We start from the raw sequence: 21,431 nt of genomic DNA on the forward strand, positions 1-21,431 counted from the left end.
CAAACTTTGCAATGAAAAGAATGATAAAGGAACAGCCGAATGAAATGACAGTTTTTAGTTACATAAGAGCACAAGTTTCCGCTCATACTGGCTCTCTGTTGTTGTGTATCTGCCGATCAGGTTTTATGTCGGATGTCGGTAAGGTATTAGAGGCCGGCATTATGATTGTACAAAGTCAACAAATATTGTAAATGGAATTATTTTGTCATGTGTATGATATTCAAAGGCAGAATCCAATGTTTCCATTTGCTCTGGTTTCAGCTGCATATACAAAGGTAGAGCACATACATCGATAAATACTAATATTGTATTAAATGTATATAATCCACTTATCCTTCCACTGCTCAATGCCGATCAAATTAAAAACACGTATTTGTGCATCATCTTTTGTTTATTAGGATGACGGTATGTTTGTGTTGAATGTCAATGACGACTTAAATGGGCTCTGTGAGATTTCATGAAACTTATTCCTTCATTTTTGACCAAAATCAAAATAACATAAACACAACACGAAAAGTAACTCCTCACTTACATAAATCTAAATTTGCTCATGTACATTAAATACATTTGTTATCAAATAAATACATTTTCACTCCAATAAAAATGGGTTTTTTTTTCACCTCGATATGGTATGTTGGAATAGTTTTATTCTCAGATATAAAATATTCATATGTCCCCTATTATTCAGGGCAAAATAATAGCAGTACTCAAAACAAAGGTTGTAGTCAACTTTCTTTTCATATTTGCCATTTTTGGGTGAAAATCATAAGTCACAACAAACACATATTTCAACCTAAATATCTCAGTTCAGTTTAAAAAAATTGTCAGTCGGGTTAATCAGAAAGAGGATACATTTTTCGTTAAACGAACGCTTCTAACATGGCTTTGTCCAAAACTGTTACACGGGACCCTACACGTATGTACCCGCAAAGTGACCTCTCTACTATTTCTAGGACTTTAGTGAAATGTCTTTCTCTTCTTGCCATATTATATTGTGGCTTTTAAACTGTATTCGTAATAAAAAATAATTCACAATACAACATGTACAAACAACATCCCATAATTAAACTGCAGCTGGTGAGACCAGTTTCAAATTACGCCCGTGGCTCAATCCCTGGCAGACATGCGGTGGTATCTTACTCGATATTGTCTTGGAATAAAAATCTGAATTGAATTGTGATTCAGTCAGACTCTCCTCTCTCCAAAAAATCGGGTAACTGGACCATGAGAGATCACTCTGTCCTTCGGAGGGTACGTTATGCCGCCAATGTCTAAAGGAGTAACTAACTCCTCACTGTCCCAATCCGCACGTCTGGATACTGACGATCATAACTTACTGAAAGTGCACTATAGGCTGGCCATTCAGAGGAAGTGATCCGATTATGTCTTACAAAAGCCAAATGAGTATGTATGCTGTCCTCTAGGGTCACATTGGTTCGATGGGTTGAATGTGTACCTACAGAGAAAAAAAATCGGGAAAAAACCCTATTATAATTTGTAGTCATACGGGTAGATATGATATAAAACGTCTATAGACCCCCCACCACCTTTTTAAGGCAAATTCTACACCAAGCCCCCTTTTTCATCAGCTTACACCAATGACCCCAGCCTACACCCAATGACTCCCCTTTTTGTTATGAATGTACACCAATCTGCGGCACACTATGTCACTTTCATATTTGAGTGCCCGCCCCCCTAGATTCCAATCTGCCCCAACGCTATGAGTGTAGAGCGCCGTGCTAGTCATAGGAATATTACCAGGGCCCTGACACTCAGTTCAGAAGTATGTTACGCATATGGAAGCGGCCATTGACCCTGTAATCGCGTACCAGGAACTACCGGTCGCGTAGGCGCACTTGTATGCGCCCTATACGCGTTATTGATCGCGTTGGACGCTTGTGCTGGCGACGCGTTCATTAGCACCCCAGCACCCATTAGCACCCCATGGCAGCGCCCATACGTGTGTCAATTTGTGGTTCGCGGGATCTTTTTTTCAGGCTCTGTAGCGTGCAAATTTAGCTGGTGCGATTTTACAGTCTACCGTGTGATATTACCGGTTCCAATCCAGATGCACTGGGTTTCTCTTTTCAACGTTTATGTGCACTAGCGATGTTTAATCTTCATAAGATTTATTTTTGGTGTAAATTATAACTTATTAAACACCACTTACTCTGCTACGTGTTGTTAGCCGAGTACAGGTTCCCATTGAGCATGAACGCAGCAATGTGTTTAGCAATAACCAATCAATCCAACCAGTCAGCTACATTTGCTCATTTTTCTACTGTGGATAAAGTAAAACATTATTCATACAGAATGATATCAAGAAACAGTAGAACTTTTGTACATACATTTTAAACATATCGGTGACTAATTGAAATGTTAGTCATTTTAAAGAAAAGGTGAACACTGATGGCGCTATTTTCATCTTTACAAGGGTATAATGGCATTAAAACATCAGAAAAAGAGTACAATAACAAATACAAATACCAACGACATTTTCGAAAAACGTTTTATCATGAAATGTTAGGAATAACTTATATTATTTGGCTAGATTTAATTAAAAAAATATATGTAAATAGCGCCATCAATTTGCACACAAATACAGTATATAGAATAGAAATACCACAAAAAGCAGAAAAAGATAAATAAGTGGGAAAAGAAACGAACATATATATGTTAAAAAGAGATGTAAATATATATACATATTAGTGCGACAGTTGTTGGTATTGTCCCGGTCTAGAACTGGACATTCCATAGTGGAGTGTTAGAAAATTAACAATCTCATCAAACAACTGTGTTATTATATTCAAGTTTATCTCTGACCAAAAGCTAAGGTTGTAATATTTACACGACGGGGAGACGGCATCATACCTTGTTAAGGCGATATAATACCCCGATTTTCATCAGTACCCCTCTTCTTTTTTTTCTTGCAAATTTATTAAGTACATATATATGTTTATCACCTCATGTCCTGAACTTATAAAATATATCTACATATAAAGTGACTTTCAACCATTTTAGTAAGTCATTTTAGACCTATATATTTTTTGTTTACTGTAACCTAGTAACTCAGATCTGTGTTTCATAACAAACCATAATTTATTCTTTTCAAAATGTTCAAGTAGGGTACATGAATAGAATACATTAAATCCTTTGTTATACTCTCTATAGAAAATCTATAGTGGTGCATGCAAAATACCTACCATGATATAACACTGAATACATTAAATAAACACTTATAGGCCTACAATGGATGCATAGTAATTAGTTGTTAGGAGAAGAAAAGGCTATCAGGTCACCGTATGTCAGGTTATAGGTCAATTGGTTCAGGTCAAACTTAAGCATCAATTTTGAATACACATGTGAGAGTCTGTGATATCATATGAGGCATAATTTTGATATTCTGTCTTTAACTGGATATATATCGAGAAGTGCATGGTGGATATACTAATATACCTTGGGATGTAAATGGTGAGTACAATTTAGAATGCCTAGTTGAGACGGATTTCACAAATAAATATAAAATAGTTACCAAAATCACAAACGTTAAGCTTACGGAAAACTACCCAATATGGTGGTATAGGTGACAAGAAATACAATTTTTTTCATCATTGCTGTAGTATGGTTGTTGTAACCTGTTACCTATGGCTTAATTAAGTTTCAGTGCAATAATGTCGCAAGTTAAAAATACAAAATATAGCTCAACATTGAAAATAGAAGCATTTTAACCAGTTCCTTTTTGATAGTTGTGGAGCACCAAGTTCATGAAGTCATAAAAGAAATCAGGAACCACTTATTCCCATTTTACATATCAACTTTATTTCCCTAATGTGTTAGCAACACATATCCAAAATTTTAACGAAATCCGTTGATAGTAAGCTTTCCAAAATGAAGTGAATTTAAATCATCAGTGATGTACCTCCTTTTGGCTTCTATCTGTAAAAGCATGTAAGCTACATTGATACCGATACCACCAATAAAACGAGAAGATTTGCCCCTTCATTTTGCATACCACTTTGTCCAATTTTTTTTGTAATTTCTTCACAAAATGCAAAAAATGCAAAAAAAATCAATGGGTGTAGTACCCCTTAAATGTACAAGAATTATTATAAAAGAATTGCATTGATATCACATGATAATATATATTTCAATTGCCCAACATTTGTGCACCGTCTCGTTGAAATTTTCCCTTATACGGGGATGAAAACAAGCACTGACATACTTTCCTGAATCTGCTTTAACATTTCCTGAAAATGCGTATTTCCCTAGACTTCGTGCAGGGAAGATCCAAGCACAATTTCCTGAAGTCAGGAAATTTCCTGAAAATTTACATCCCTGCTTATTTTTCTCTTCAATGCCAAATCGAGAGTGTATAATACATGCACAAAATAATGTACCGGTTTAAACATGACCCATACCCAAAGTAAATTTTGAAAATGAAGGTGAACATGTGCGCAAAGAGGTTCCAATATCAGTGACGGGAAAAATGAATCGGCAAGTTATGAAACAGAGAATAATAAGAATAATAAGTCAAAGCTTTACTACCGTAGCAAGCCATAGTGACTCTGTATACCTGTCATCTGTTTCCTTTTTATATCTTGGTGATGCTGTCACTGATACTGTCACTGTTGTCATTATCTTTTGATGCATTCTCTAATCTGTATTGTATAACGTGCGCATAATTTCACAAGTTAAAGGTTTTACTCTAGGCTAACCATGATTTTATTGTTGTACAAGTCAAGGGTTTTCAGAAAAACTTGGGTGATTGATCTGAATTTGCCTAACTTTTTCTATAGAGGGCGAGTAGTATACCGGGGCGGTTTAGACCCAAAAACAATGTATACGTAATATAATGTGAAAATGATGATAAAAATTATAGTCCCGTTGAAGATATTAAAGTTAGAGATGTGTAAATGAGGGTATGATTGATTAGCATAATAAAGGGAAGCGTATGGGTGATGTTGAATTGTGTATGCGCAGCGTAAAGAAATTATGATAGAGAGAGGACAAAGGAGGGTTTGTAATTGGCTCGAGGGGTTTTAGAGCGGACCGTAGTGGACTATACGCCGTAGAAGTGACGTCATAATCGGATTAACTACCATAGCAATAGATGAATACAATTTTTTGAATATACCGTGCTGCACTGCAGCAGGTTGCACTCATCACCTGTCTTCAACCATATAATAGATTGAATACAATACCGCTCTTTTCAAATAGACTAATCTTACAGGTGCAATCTATGGTTCAATGCATCGGTACCGCATGAACGTTGTAGTGCGGGGCGATATAGCCAAAATTGTATTCATCTATTGCTATGGTAGTTAATCTGATTAACTACGTCACTTCTACGGCGTATAGTTTTGCAGGGGTTAAACAGGAGAGAAACAAAACAAAAGTGTGATTCGCACTTTTACACACGCACGCAGAGCTCCGTCGCAAGTTAAGTAGTATAATAAATTGGTATATAGAGCAGTTAATGCGTCAAGGAGATAAAAAAATGGTTTGAGGTATATTTTTTTCAAAGAGTTGAAAGAGAAATTTGGCAGTTTGGTGACAGAGAATTGCAATGGTTGTATGATAGATCATCCGAGTCAGCATCAGCATCTTTGCGTGATGTTGGAGGATTTATGTTTCGGAGGCTGGATTAATAATGCTACAGAGTTTAGATGAACTTGATTTGAATTATCTCAAAGCCGTGTATATGGAGAGTATGTGTCGGATGAAATTAATCGACCCGGGGACTTTTGAGGAAGAAGTGGAGAAACTTCGTAGAAAGTGGGAATTAGTCGTTCACGGGGACAGAACAGTTTGGGCGTTGAAATATTTGGAAGAGAAGTACGAGCAGAAGTACGTGGAATTGATGGAAACTGTGGCGAAAGTATGCTGTAAAGTGGACAAGTTAGAAGAACGTTTTGGCTGTTGCAAGGATGAGTAACATTGCCTCATTTCAAATATTGAGTTTTAGTTTTGGTTTTGGTCACGTGGTTTTCTATTGTCCTGCCTAACCACTTGAATCACAAGATATCGAACTCATTGTTTCTACCTTTTGTTTAAAACTAAACATTTGTGACAGGTAGTTTCGGTTTTGGTTTCAGTTTCTTATAAGTGGTGTGACGAATAAAATTACAGGATTTTCGAGTTACCTGATCTAAGTATACAAAAGAAATGTTTAAATTTCGCAGTGCAATATTCACGAGCAGAGAAGTCGAACAAAGCAGTCTACATTTGAAAGCATTGATTTAGTTTGAAAGCATTGACTTAAGACTACGAAATAGCCTAAGCTGATTTCACTGTGAAAATATATAGACCATCGAAATATTTGCATTCGACATTACAAAAGGGGCCACTATTGTAATTGTATAGGTGCTATAAACAAAATCGATTCATGTCCTTAATCCCATGTACCAGAATCGATGGAAGGCCATTATATGACCTCTAATAACAAGGGGGATATGGGCCGGGAGAGAGAGAAACATATGAGAGAGAGCATTGGAAGTGAAAGAGAAGGGGGAGGAGAGCTCGAGATGAAGATATCGAATGTAGGGGAGGAGGAGGGGGAAAGGGGTAATTTAGGGAAGATGTGGTTATATAGGGAGGGGAGACCCCGCGTAAGGAGGTATGGGTTGTGCTTCCTGGGGATAATAAACTAATTCATAATCAAATCATCTCCATGCATCGTTTATGTTTCATACAAACAAACAAATCCCCCACCCCACCCCATCCTTCAATATACGCGCATGTATATGATTTCTAGGCCTAGAACTCGTGAGTGTAATATGCCACCTACCGTCGACAGAGAGCATCAACTGTCGTCCGCGGGATAGATTTCCGATATCAATCATGATAATAATTATGTTAGCACAATAGGCTATTGTATACTTCTGGTTATATACCATATACTGTGTCCTCCCAGCATAATAGTGTTATGATTGCAGACCAGATCAGCTCTACTTTTTAATCCCTTGATTTTTGGTTTCTGAACAAAAGAGAAACCAAAACTATATATTTGAAATGAGGGAGTGTGGCGAACTATGATTTTTGGGACTATATTATTTTGGACCGAATTGCATGGGACTATAATTTCGGTGGACTATATTTTACATGACTTAGGGGTTTGTTATAAAGAGTTAACAAAAGATCCTTTACTCAATAAAAGAGTGGGTTTGTTAAACCGAGATGGTGAAACATGTTTGCAGACCAGATGAAAGATCGGCAGAAGGTAATGCCTGCATTGAAGGTGGTTAGACCTTCAACATTTGTATGCAGTACTTCTGGTTTGAAAAGTTGTCCTGCCCTGATTCCTGGAGTATTAGGCCAGTAAATCTAGCATTTTCTAAGGAACTAATTGCAACAGAATTTTTTTCACCACAATGCATTTCCTTGAGGTCCCCAAAGTACAATACTAAAATATCCAAGCATGGGAAAGGTGCCTAATTTGCATAAATCCAAAATGGCCGCCAAAATTTCAGAAAAATCTAGATTTTGATATATCTTCACTTCTAAATGGCCTATTACAATGGCTTAACTTTCTAGGAAGGGGGTTTTGGACACAACAAGTATCATGAGATAGATTAAAAATTGATTACATAAACAGATCATCGTTATATTTTCAAAATTGCCGCCAAAATCTTTTACACACGTAACACGTCATTTTCATGAGAGAATAGCAATATTCTACTTGGAACAAATTGAAACCTATTTTTTTTCACCACAACACATTAATTTGAGGTCACTTGACACCAGACTAAAAGTCCCAAAGTATCCAAGCATAGAAAAGATGCCTAATTTGCATAAATCCAAGATGGCTGCCTGTCAAAATTCAGAAAATGTCAACTTTGACATATATCTTCACTTCTAAATGACCTAACACAATGATTCAGGACTTATGGGATAGGTTGGAAAATGATTACAATCAAATGGATCATGAACAGCTCCACAATATTCAAGTATTGCAAGAGGTGCCTAATTTGCATAAATCCAAAATGGCCACCTGCCGAAATCAATAAAAAAATATAAACTTTGAAATATCTTTACTTCCTAATGACCACGATGACCAGTATGATGGTTTGATTTTCAAGGATGTATATAATTATGATATTTGTACGAGCCTGTAGAATGTAGAATCCTCCTGCATTTCTCAGAAAGCAGTGTGAGCAGTGTGGGGAAAGAATTATGCCAAGAAGACTGCTAGAATTTTCCAAAATTAACATTTTTGACTTGAAAAGAAAAAAGCCTACTTGTGTGATGTAAAGCATTTACATTACGAAATATTCATATTTCATGGCAGCGATAATCTGAAAATGGTTTTCTGACCTGACATGTCTCCCAAGACATTCCTTGAATCCACAAACTACATTATATAAAGTTTAGCTATTGTAATGAAACTATTAGTGAGGGTGACGGTGTTGAATTTTGGAAATACCTACCTACCTACCAGTCAGCATCGTGCATATCTGCACCTGCTGCCTTACGTAGGAAAAACTAACCCACGTAGAAACTTCCACGTAGCCCGTAGCAATTTCAGCTTCTTCCACAGACCACCTGGTGCCAAGTCTATCCAAGTCCCTCTGAATAACACTCTTCCAAGTTGACCTTGGGCGTCCAGGTCTTCTTTTTCTATGGGTGGGATTCCAGAAGTAGAGCTTTCTTGGGCCGCATGCGACTCTCATCCAATATATGCAGATGGACAAATCACTGTAAGCATCGCTTTCCTATGATAGTAGTGAGCTTCTGTTGTTTCGTCACTGATGATCTTATGAAGTCGTTGATGATATGCTGGGTCCGTTTGATGCGGAGAATTTTCTTTTGGCATCTCATATCAAATGCATCTAATCTGGACTCATCTCTGTCAGTGAGGGTTCAGCATTCAGAAGCATATAGAAGGGTAGAGAGAACGCATGCACTATAGAATTTCATCTTGGTGTCTAAGTTGATATACCGGTCCTTCCACACCTTCTTAAGTTCTTTAAAAGCACCAGATGCTTTGCCACTCCTATGATTGAGCTCCTTAGTATATGATCCATCAGCTAAAGTATGCTCCCAGATACTGTGATCCATGACCTTGAAGAGACCTTCATCTTCCATTGGAACCAACGGTGCTGAGCTCGAACGACCAAGTGATGGCTTCAGTTGTATCTGTCATCTTGGCATCAGAATCTTCTATAGGAGGGCTATGTCAGCATAGTCTGGATCAACCAGTTTTACCTCCGGGTACCTCAAGCTTCGCCTAGGTTGAAGGGTTATACTTTTCTTGCTCTCTATACGAAGTCGATGGGAAAGTAGTGGTGACCAAATATCACCCTAGCTGTCTTACGCCAGTGACTATACTGAAGAATTTGGAAAGGGAGCCCTCTGATTTGACCACACATGTTGTGGCATGAAAAGAGTTAATTATGATGTTGATGATCTTCCTTGGGATGCCATAGATGTGCATGATTTTCCATAGAGATGGTTGGTAGGTCAAAGGCAGCCTTAAAGTCAATGAAGTTAATTAAAGCTTGGTAGCTGTTGGTTCAGACATTTCTCGATGATTTGGTTCAGGCCGAATGTTTAATCCTGGCATGAGCGTCCCTAAAACCAGCTTGGTCTTCCCTCATTCTTACGTCAATGTCATCCTTCACTCTTAGAAGTACGATATTGTAGAGAAAACTTTGCCTGCAATGTCCAGAAGAGTGATACCACAGTTATTGCTACAGTGAGAAAGGTCTCCCTTCTTTGGTAATGGAAGGATTGTGCCTTGTCCCCATTCTTGTGGTGTTTTCTCGGTTCGCCTTTATCAGTTTACAAATTATCAGCAACCATTCTTTGATATTGTCGCCACCATCCTTGAGAAGCGAGTGGGAGGATGTTATCAATGCCTGGTGCTTTGTTTCGTTTGAGCAGGCTAAGTGCCTTGTAAAGTTCTTCTATGGTTGGAGCATGGTTCCATATCAATTTTCAGTTATTCGCAAGGATTGAACCTTGAGAAGTTTAATAACTCATTAGGCTCTTCAGCGTTGAGCAGGTCTTCAATAGATTCAGCCCATCTCTGCAGTCGAGCAGCCTCATCCTTAAGTATTTCTCCTTTGGCATCTCGTATCTGCGAAGCCTTTTTGCTGGTTTTACCAATAAGAACATTCTTCAGCTGGTAGACTTCTCTCTCTCATGTTGTTTTTACTTGAGGCTACTTCCAAGTCATCAGCGATCTTGCTCATCCAGGTCTTTTTGTCATTCTTAAGCCATTCTTTTGTGCCTATTGAGTTCACGGTAGTCACTATCCATTGCTGGTTTGACTACCTTTCTCTTGTCAATAAGCTTCTTTGTCTCGGTTGAGATCCAGCCTGCCTTCTTCTTCATTCTGAATCCAAGGTGTTCTACTGATGCTCTATTTACGGTATCAACAAATACATTCCACTCTTCATCAACATCAGTATTAGCATCTAATTCAGCCAATGCATGGAACCTTCCACCGAGTTTAGCATTTAAGCATTTCAAAACATCTCTAGCAGTTTACTGGTGTCATATTTTACGTGAATGGTAGTAATTGCCAGGTTATGGTCACTTCCAACATCAGCTCTTTTGTACACTCTAACGTCTTTTAAGGAGTTACACCATTTCCGGTTGATTAAAGTGTGGTCAATTTGGTTGAATGTCCTTCCATTGGGAGAATTCCAAGTTAACTTATGGATTTTCTTGTGTGGGAAGAGTAACGATCCTACAATGAGATTGAGTTCTTTGTGATTGTGTAATGTTGGTGGCCATCTTGGGTACATTTATTGGATTTATGCAAATAAATCTTTCCCATCATTTCCCATAATACTTAAATATTTGAAAACTTTTAGAATGTTGTTCAGGGAACTCAGATACATTGTATTAAGCTGAAAGAAAGTGTTGTTTTGTTCCAAGTGTAGTTGTACATAGTAATAATGGTTGTGTAAATAGGCCTATGGCCATTTTGAAAATATGCTAGTGATCATTCTCTATTATCAGTTTATATTCTATTCCATAAGAATGGTTGTGTCCACAAACCGAAAGTTAAATCATTGTAATAGTCCATTTAGCATATTTAGAAGTGAAGGTATGTCAAAATCTACATTTTCTGAATTTGGCGGCCATCTTGGATTTATGCAAATTAATCATATTTTTTGATACTTGGATACTTTGGTACTATTAGTATAGTATTCAAGGGTTCTTAAATGATTATTGTGGTGAAAAAAAACAATGTTGCAGTTGTTCCAAGCTATTCTACAATACGAAATGATGTGTTTCCTGTGTAAAATACAGATAATTTACATTTTGGTGGCTATTTTGAAAATATGCTAATGATGCTGCTGTGTAAACATTTTGTAACATATCCCATTAGACTCTATGCGTCCAAAAACCCCTTCCTAGAAAGTTAAATCACTGTAATAGGCCATCTAGAAGTGAAGGTATGTCAAAATTTAGATTTTTCTGAAATTTTAGCGGCCATTTTGGATTTATGCAAATTAGGCACCTTTCCCATACTTGGATATTTTGGGACTTTTAATATGGTACTTTGGGGACCTCAAGGAAATGCATTGTGGTGAAAAAAGTTCTGTTGCAATTAGTTCCTTAGTTGGCCCCCAAAAGTGCTAGATTTACTGGCCTATATACGATAACAATGATAATGGTCAGAAAAGACCAGAGTATTTGTTTGGTGGTTGGCGTTCATTAAAAAGGTTAGCGGAAGACAATAAAGCAAGGAGTAAGACCCCAGCGCACATCAGATGGGTACCGGGTGGTACTAACAGAGAGCTGACCAGGCGTGGTATAGGGGGTGATCGCTACGTGGTGGTGCAGACATTTCGTGGGAAACCGTACATTAATATCCGAGAGTATTGGCAGGCTAAGGGTAAAGGACCGTCACTGGCGGGGAAAAAAGGGATCAACCTGACTGCAGACCAGTGGTTGGCCCTAAAAGATGCTATACCTGCAGTGGACGTGGCATTGATGACATATGCAGAGCAACAGGTGGAGTAAAGTGGATACAGTCCATAAATGTTGGAATCAGTGGTGGATGAGAAATAGTGTCCAGACTGTTTGCTAGACTTTTAATGTTTCTTTAACACGGTGACTTTTTTTTTCACAACTTGGAGAGAGATAGACACGTGTCTTCCTACGATTGAAAGTGGGAAAGCGTCTCATTACTTTGTAGACGAGGTGGAGGTTATAGAAAATACGTTTGCGGAGAAGGAATTGAGGATTCTGTTACGTTATTTATATGAGGAACAAATATGTGAACAGTTTAACATTTTACTTCAAGCAGTAGGTCACGGGAAGACGTGTCAACGGCAGGGGTTTGGATACGCCGTGTTGTTTTCACGACACGACAACTTTGCAGTATTCTCAGTTGATGGGATTTGCCGAATCACCACACGTGGATCGTGACACGTTAAAAGACATTTACCGGGACACTGCCTGTTGTTTGTATATGAATCCTGAACTGTTGGATTTTGAGAAGACTCTTACTGAGTACCTTGAGTGGTTTGTTGGTACTGATTTTGCCGATACTCAGGTATTTTTGGAAGTACCAAAAGAGTATGTTCAAGCCAAAGAGTATGCACTTTTTAAACATCAAGTGAAAAGTAAGAAAGGCTTGTAAAAGGGGTTTGTAACAGACAGTGATTACAATGGAATCATAATTATGGGATTGTATATTGCTTCCAAGACTTGGATTTGCTGTAAATATAGTGCCTAGTAGTAATCCTGAGACTAGAAGAATGATAGAGAGGATGTTGTTAATAGCGAGGGAGATCCCCAGAACACATGGTTTTGAACCGGAAAGAAGATTTTACGACATGGAAAGTGGTGAGCTTATTCAAGAACTTGCGGGGATTGTTGAATGGGCACTGAACATGCTGAAAGAAGAATGCGACCGTCGAAAAATGTTGTACAAAACTATCACGGTCATAATGTACTGTATCGAAGTGTGGATATGGAACGGAATGAAGAAAAACATTTTACAAGACATGCGGGTTAAAATACTACCCACGATCAGAAGAAAAAAGATTGACTGGAAACAATTATCACAACCTCGGAGAAACTTAACAAGGATGATGATGATTGCATTTCCCATTTTACTTTTGGGATGTTACACAGGATATTTAATTGTAAAGAACTGTAAATGAAACACCGCAGAGGACTAGTTTAATTGCTTTTTTTATGGGGTGTAAATTAAACCAATTTTATTGAAAACAACAACATGCTGATATTAATAATAATAAAAATAATAATAATAAAAAAAGTTAAGAAAATTATACACTGTTTACGATGTAGTGTTTATTTTTACGCGTCGTCCGTTAATACATTTAATATCGCTTTCTAAACTCGTAAGATTTATCTAGGGAGGTTGTTATTAGCGACAAAACTATATTTTGATTTTTAATTTTTTTTAATCCATGAAAAGGCTTTTATTCAAAATAAGTCTTTTAGATTTTAAAAAATCAACTCTAAAAAAGTATCGTTCAAATTTAGTTTGGAAAGAAATCTAATACAATCGTTTTTTAGATCCCTGAAAGTTTTGTCATTCTATGTTTAGATTTAAAAATATAAATCTTACGAATATATAGAGTGTTTCCGCGTATAGTGCACGAGCAAATACATACAAGCAAAGTCTATTAGGACATATACAGGGTGTCCCAAAAAAAGAGGCCCCACATTGCGCCCTCTTTTTTGCCTATTTCTGAAAAGCTGATCAAATATATTTTGGTATGTAAAGAAACCTTTAATTGTTAGCTTTAATAAACCAAAACAATTATTTCAATCGGCTCACAACTTTTGACGATATGCCCTTTTAAAGACAATATTATTATTTATATTATTATTATTATTAAAGGACATTTCTATAGCGCTCTACAGATAACACAGCGCTTTTGCTCCAAAACAAAATACACAAGAAAAACAAAATAAAAACAACAACAAGAAATTACTGATTTGGAAAAAGATACGTCTTCAGAAGACGTTTAAAAGCAGCCACAGATTCCGCTTCTCTGATATAAACAGGGAGCTTGTTCCAGTGTTGGGGCCCGAAAACGGTGAAACAGCAATCCCCGGCTCTTTTACTGGAGCGAACTGTATAGAGCCTTGTTTTGTCAGATGATGAGCGAAGCCTGCGACTGCTTCTAGATGAATCTGGATGATTATAAAACGTGACAAGATCTTGTAGATATGCCGGAGCAGTACCTGATATGCAGTTGTATATGTGCAACATGATTTTGAAATTAATTCTTTCTTTCACCGGGAGCCAATGGAGGGTATTCAACAAATCGGCAGAGCACCTGTCTCGTCCACATGCAAAGATCAGCCTAGCTGCCTTATTTTGGAGACGCTGCAGCCGTTTTAGGTCCATTTCACGGGCACCATACATGAGGGAGTTGGCATAGTCTATGCGAGACAAGACAAGTGCTCTGACGGCATGATGACACGCATCCTGACTGAGAAAACGTCGTATGCGCCATAAGTTACGGATGTGAAAGTTGAGAGTTTTACAAAGATTACTAACATGGGAAGACATATTAAGAGCTCCATCAAAAACAACACCTAAGTTCTTAACATTGGCAGATGGTTTGATTGAGTGGTTGCCCAAGCTCAGCTCAATGACGGGAAGCTTATTGAGAGCTCTATTGGTGGCAATGATGAAAATTCCGTTTTGTCCTGATTGAGCTGCAGCTTGTTATTAACCATCCAAGAGTTAATATCAGAAATACACGCAGACATGTTATTGAGCACACGCTCACGGTCACCACTGACTTTGGGTTCAAAGGCAGCGTAAAGCTGTATATCGTCCGCATAACAATGAAAGCATATGTTGTAACGACGAATGATTTCACCAACGGGAACGGTATACATGATGAAACACTGAGGGCCAATGATGGAACCCTGGGGTAATGAGTAAGTGAGCGTATGCTCACTAGACATGTCGTTGTTAATTACCACTCTGACGTTGCGTTGATTAAAATATGACCTATACCAGGAATGGACTGTACCATCGATATTGAAATCTGATTTGAGTCTATTCAACAGGATATGGTGATCCACCGTATCAAAGGCTTTTGGAATAAAAGGTAGACAAGTACCCGTTTTGCACTCTGTCCACGGATAGCAAACAGAGTGGTTGAGATGGGTCATGCTGTGGAGTGGCCTGCAATATCACCAGACCTCACACCACTTGATTTTTTCATTTGTGGCAAAATCCAAGATCTTTGCAAACATATTACTGCTATATTCGCAAGTATCCGGCGCACAAGGTTGGTACGCAACGCAATTGATGCAATGAGGACTAGGGCTTAAACCTGTATTCGTCAAAGAGGCAACCAGGTAGAGGGCAGAGCAGCACAGTAAACTCACTTCAAAAGAACCAAAGACAAACAAAACAGCCCTCTTCAGTGCTACCTTTTATTCCAAAAAGAGAAATGAACTATGTTGTCAATAAAAAGAAAGCAAGAAACAATAAAGTAAGAAAGTAAGAAACATAATAAAACAAAAAGGCATAAAATAACCAAGAAAAACATAAGTAATTGCAAGTATAGCAAAAGAAGTCCCATCCCACATCAATTTCGCCCAAATTAATGACGCTTAACAAAATCCATAACCCATAAACCCACTGGTAAAGCCCATTCCCTAAAATAAGTTGTTATTTTATAAAGTTATCATCGAGGAATGTTTTATATTCATGCATGGTATATGCACTTTTCAATCTTTGAAGAAGCCAAACTTCCTCCGTGGACAGAGTGAAAAACGGATACATTTCTTTTAAAAGGGCATATCTTCAAAAGTTATAAGCCGATTGAAATAATTGTTTCGGTTTATTAAAGCTAACGGGTAAAGGCTTCTTTACATACCAACATATACTTGATCAACTTTTCTAAAATAGGAGAAAAAGATGGTGCAATGAGGGGCCTCTTTTTTTTGGGACACCCTGTATATATATACATTATTATTATAATACAGTGCATCGGTTTACTTTTTCCAGAAAAATTCGGCGAAAATGGCCATTTTGACTTTTAAGCCTTCCTAATTCGGCACATTTGCAGTACATGCAATCATAAGAAAATGGTTAACTTTGAGCTTGTCGTTTTCTATGAAGCCAACCTATAAAATTACTGGGATTGAGCTAACTTGTAATTTATGACTAGTAGTCATATAAAAGTGATGTTTTATAAATTTTGAAGGTGGACCACATCAACTTTGGGCCCCCTGAAAATGTTGAATTTGCAATAAATTTCATCTTCGTGAGGGCGCTGTTCGAAACGTGAATGAATTGTGAGCATCAGTGACAACAAAAAACAATTAATCTGACAAAAAAAATGTGAATTTAGGGGGCTAAACTTGCCAGTATACAAAACATTACATTTTTTTTTATTTTTTGCATATTTAATGACCCCGTGACACGACACGCAATTACAGACATTCGATTTTTACTTTTTGACAAATTGGGCATGCAATTAGTGCGTATACAAGGTTTTAGACCTCTCTCTCTCTCTCTCTCTTTATTAGGAAGGTACAGGGTCCTAAAGATGAAATTTATTCAAAGGGCAACTTTTGGGTCCAAATTTAGATTCCCCTACTGCAACTTTAAATGGCTGCCATAGAAAATCTGTATATTAAAAATAAAATGGAAATAAAAGTAAATAGGGCCAATAACTACGCATTTTTGCAGTACATGCAATCATAAGAAAATGGTCAACTTTGGGCTTGTCGTAATATATGAAGTCAACCTATACAATTACTGGGACTGAGCAAAGTTGTAACTTAAGACTAGTAGTCATATAAAAATGATGGTTTATAAATGAAGGTGGACCACGTCGACTTTGGGCCCCCTGAAAATGTTGAATTTGCAATAAATGTCATCTTCGTGAGGGCGTTGTTCAAAATGTAAATGAGTTGTGACCTCAATTTTTTGGATATGCATTGTATTTATCCTATATACGAGGGGGTATCCAAAAGTTTTTGACATCACCCAGAAGCGAAGGAGCTATATCGCCGAAATTTTGTCAGTGTAATTACTGGTCCTTCTGTACATTATGGTCCAAAAATGGTCTCATAAGTATGTTGACTTTTTTTACAGGTGGCGCTAGATGGGCAGTAGGCGCATAACCTGTAAAATGGTGAAAATTGAGGCACGCAGCGTGATTAAGTTCCTGCATTTGAAGGGTTAGGCCTACAATGCTCAGAAAATCTATGATGAAATGAAAGCTATCTACGGTGATGATTGCATATCATATGGCACTGTTGATTTTTGAAAAAGGAATTTCCAAACTGGCCACATGTCACTCACAGATGAGCCAAGAAGTGGACGTCCATCACTTTCGGATGATGCAGCCACAGTGAAGAAATTCAAGAAAGTGGAGGATCTTATCATGAAAAAAGTAAACATACTTATGAGACCATTTTTGGACCATAATGTACAGAAGGACCAGTAATTGCACTGGCAAAATTTCATCGATATAGCTCCTTCGCTTCTTGGTGATGTCAAAAACTTTTGGATACCCCTCGTATAGCATCAGTGACAACAAAAAATAATTAAACTGACATCAAATGTGAATTTAGGAGCTAAACTTGCCAGTTTACAAAACATTACATTTTTTCTTGCATATTTAATGACCCCGTGACACAACGCGCAATTACGAATTTTTTTTTTTTTTTTTGACAAATTGGGCATGCAGTTAGTGTGTATACAAGGTTTCAGGCCTTTCTCTCCTTTTATAAAGAAGGCACAGACTCCCAACGATGAAAATTATTTAAAGGGCAACCTTTGGGTCTAAATTTAGGCCCCCCTACTCCAACTTTAAATGGCTGCCACAGAAAATCTGTAAGAGCTACGGACCTCAAATTTGCAGGTTTTTAATATTTTTACAGGTACAACATATGACTAAAATATAAAGCAAATCTGAGGGGGTCAGGTGGGGGACCTCCTTGATTTCATATGGAGTGACCCTATTGTTTTGTTTTTCTTCGATGACTTTACTTTGAAAATATTTCTCCCGGTATTTGATCCTGGGTATAATTCGTTCTCATATTATTTATTTAAAAGAAGTATAAAAAAATACTGTGTTTTTGTTTTGTTTTTTCATATTTTCTAGTCATAGCATCGTTAGGTCGACAGAATTAAAAAACAAAACCAATACTTACGAATTATAATCCGTTATAAAACTCTTTCATCATGTATATTTATTTACAGTCAAAATTTAAAAGCCTATTTACAGGCGAATTATATAGAAAAATGTTTCAAGTGTCTATATTCCACAATATTTCCTTTGCTACTATACGTTCAGTATATATAAACACCTCAAAAGAAATAAGTCCCCCTCTGAACATGTCGTCATAACATCGTAAGGTTTCATTTTGTACCAACAAAACTAACTTTGAAATAATTATATGACTGTTTACTAAGTGCTGTGTGAAAATGAGAGATTTCCATGACTTCAGGGTTGAATGAGCCTAAATTGAAGGCAAAAACTGCCCTTTTCAAAAGTCACAAAGTAGGCCTATGCTTGTCACAAAAGTTGATTCAAGACTTGTTACTAATGGAAAACCCCATGTGTTTGAGTGCAGTTTAAAATCCTCACCAAGTGAACATTTACTGTAATGTGTATCGATTCTTGATCATTCAGCCATGCAAATCCCCTTGGTGCAGAGTTCAGCACATTTAGTTGTAAGATGGTCAGTTCCATTCCTTGTCCCAATACGCCTTGCAGTTAACAAGCATAGGCCTACTTTGTGACTTTTGGAAAGGGGACTTTTTGTCTTCAATTTAGGCTCATTCAGCCCTGAAATCATGAAAATCTCTCATTTTCACACAGCACTTAGTAAACAGTCATATAATTATTTCAAAGTTAGTTTTGTTGGTACAAAACGAAACCTTACGATGTTATAACGACATGTTCAGAGGGGGACTTATTTCTTTTGAGGTGTTTATATATATATATATATATATATATATCCAGCACAAAATTTTTTTACCTTCCAGTCACATTCGTTATTTACACAATGACGCAGTTTGACGCAACTTGAGACATGTCCATTTTCATTGCGGTAATTTGAGTCAGCGTGTTAGCGCGTAATGTACACAAGCGTTAATGATACAGTTTGTTTTGCAAACTTAAGACAAGTCCATCTCCACTGTCCATCCAATCGCTATCCCCTTGTTCCGCAGCGTACATCATATCGACGTCGCTCGGATTGGTGTTGCTGGTACTATTATCTGCGTCACGTGTAAATATGCTCACCATGGATGCTGGTATGACGGACTCCTCGTTAAAGATACCCCTTAAAACTTCAAACGCCGTTGTTTCAGACGCAGGAGTGACATCCTCGTATTTATTTTAGGTTTCCCACAATCAGCACCCTTTGGGCTCTCTCCTACATCTGCACCAAAGAATATATCTCCGATTAAAGGGCTATACCCGAATTCAACTTTGTTTTCTGCGTCATCCTCATCTCCGGATAAATTAGTCAAGTCAATTACAGACGACTGTTCTACTTCCGGGTTCTACTTCGGGAGAAGCAACCATAATAACATCCCCTTCGTCATCCACCTTAGTAACATCATTGACATTATCCCGTATAGTAACATCATCATCTTCGTCCGTCAAATCTATCAAGGGTATGGAAGTTGAAGATACTTCAAGGTCTACTTTCACAGGGCGATTTATGGACGTCGAAGATACTGCGCGGTCTTGAACACGTACTTTTACGGGCCGATATCGTAAGATTCTATCCGGCTTACATAGGAGGCAAATACTGTGTTGAACCTGTAAAATACACACACACACAAAAAAAAGATACACCATTTGTAACTCATATATAAACTATATAAACATTTTTATAATATCGTTACATTATCTCATACATACCTCGGATGCTTCTGTTACATTACTGCAACCAGGACACATCTCCTTGACGACATCAGGCAGGAGGAAATCGAGCTGACCGACCAGGCTAGGCATTTTATGAATAAAACCTCTGCCAATGCATCCTCCCCAAAAGATAGGCCTATACTAGGCTTTTTCACTATCAAGTCACTATCATCATGATCATCAGACTTGTAATTCAATTTTCCCTTGCAAGAAACACGCTGTATCTTGATACCGGTTGAGTCCACTTTGAGAAATAAACACGGCTCTCTTTTTTACACGGTGTTATATATGGACCAACTTTTGGAGGGAAACTTTTAATTGTCTTTGTTCCATCATTTTTAATGCGGACCAGCTCTCATGTTACACCCCGTGTATACTCGACAATGTGTATCAATATACTTAGTACACTAAACTTTTCTTTGCTTTATTCGCACCATCATTCATACGTATACTGGTCAAATGTCCCTAGGCTATATAACTCGCTAAAATAAAGTTAACTGACCTCGCATACATTGTCCCAAAGTTTTCCAACTGACTGCTTAACTTTCCACTAATAATTGACATCCAATGTGTATTTTAACATCACAATAACGAGATAGATGTCTGGATGGAGACAGCACAAAGATCGTATTTTCTCTTCCCATGCGTGAATCTTCATTATACATTCTCATCAATAACTGCTCCCGTTTCGTAAGGAAATCTGCTTATATCTTCGGGAGATCCTTTGGTAGTACCGTGAACAAAATAATCGCTTGTACATTCCCAGGGAAAATATAATCTAAACACAATTTTTCCCACACATTATCTTCGCTGCAGCACCAGTGAGAATCGCAGAGATAACAATCAGTTCTTTCCGTCTTTCACAAACTCCATTATTTTTTCAATTCTAACCACAAGTCAAAAAAGTCACTCAATTTTATCATTTATATATGCTTTGCAAAAAAATTATAGTCCGGTCTATAAAATCCTCCAACCAATTACAAACCCTCCTTTGTCCTCTCTCTATCCTAATTTCTTTACGCTGCGCAAACACATCCCAACATCACCCCATACGCTTCCCTTTCTACATCTACATTAGTATAGGGTCATATTTGGATCTCCAGTGACCATCATTTCTGATGATATGATTTACTTAGAAAAAGACACATTGAATACTCAACCAGGTCAAAAAGTGCATGATTTATAGACATTTTATTGCGTTGCTAGGTAAAATGTGGTTGCTATGGTCTCCGTTGGTCGGCCATTTTGAACATTTTGGACTTGTTTGACCTCGTTTGATCAAACTGGTATCTTCATTTAATTAATAGGCCTCGATTTGCTAGGATAAGACTAATTACATACACATAAAGGTCAAAAGTCACTTATTTTATAGTAGTTTCACTGCACTACTGTGATGTTTTTGGTTGCTAAGGGCAGCTATTTTGAACTTTGATTTACTAAGAATAGGTATAATAAATGCACATATATGTCAAAAAACGTTGATTTTTTGTTATTTTAATGCGTTGCTATGAGGATTTTGGTTGCTATGGGCGGCCATTTTGATTGTTTTCAGTAGCAGACGATCTCATTTGTGAA

The 21,431-nt window shown here is 37.5% G+C and overlaps 1 long non-coding RNA gene across 1 annotated transcript in view; it reads right to left on the reverse strand.

The window, feature by feature from the left end:
• Positions 1-329: 329 nt before the first annotated feature.
• LOC140139338 (uncharacterized) overlaps positions 330-21,431 on the reverse strand; it is a 30,893-nt gene continuing 9,791 nt past the window's right edge. The window contains exons 2-3 of the long non-coding RNA XR_011857087.1: positions 2,171-2,281; positions 330-1,456 (exon numbers count right to left, since the gene is read on the reverse strand). This is a non-coding gene — a long non-coding RNA (uncharacterized lncRNA). The remainder of the gene's footprint in view (positions 1,457-2,170; positions 2,282-21,431) is intronic.

The sequence above is a fragment of the Amphiura filiformis genome, chromosome 18, assembly GCF_039555335.1.
Source record: "Amphiura filiformis chromosome 18, Afil_fr2py, whole genome shotgun sequence".
Classification (NCBI taxonomy): domain Eukaryota; kingdom Metazoa; phylum Echinodermata; class Ophiuroidea; order Amphilepidida; family Amphiuridae; genus Amphiura; species Amphiura filiformis.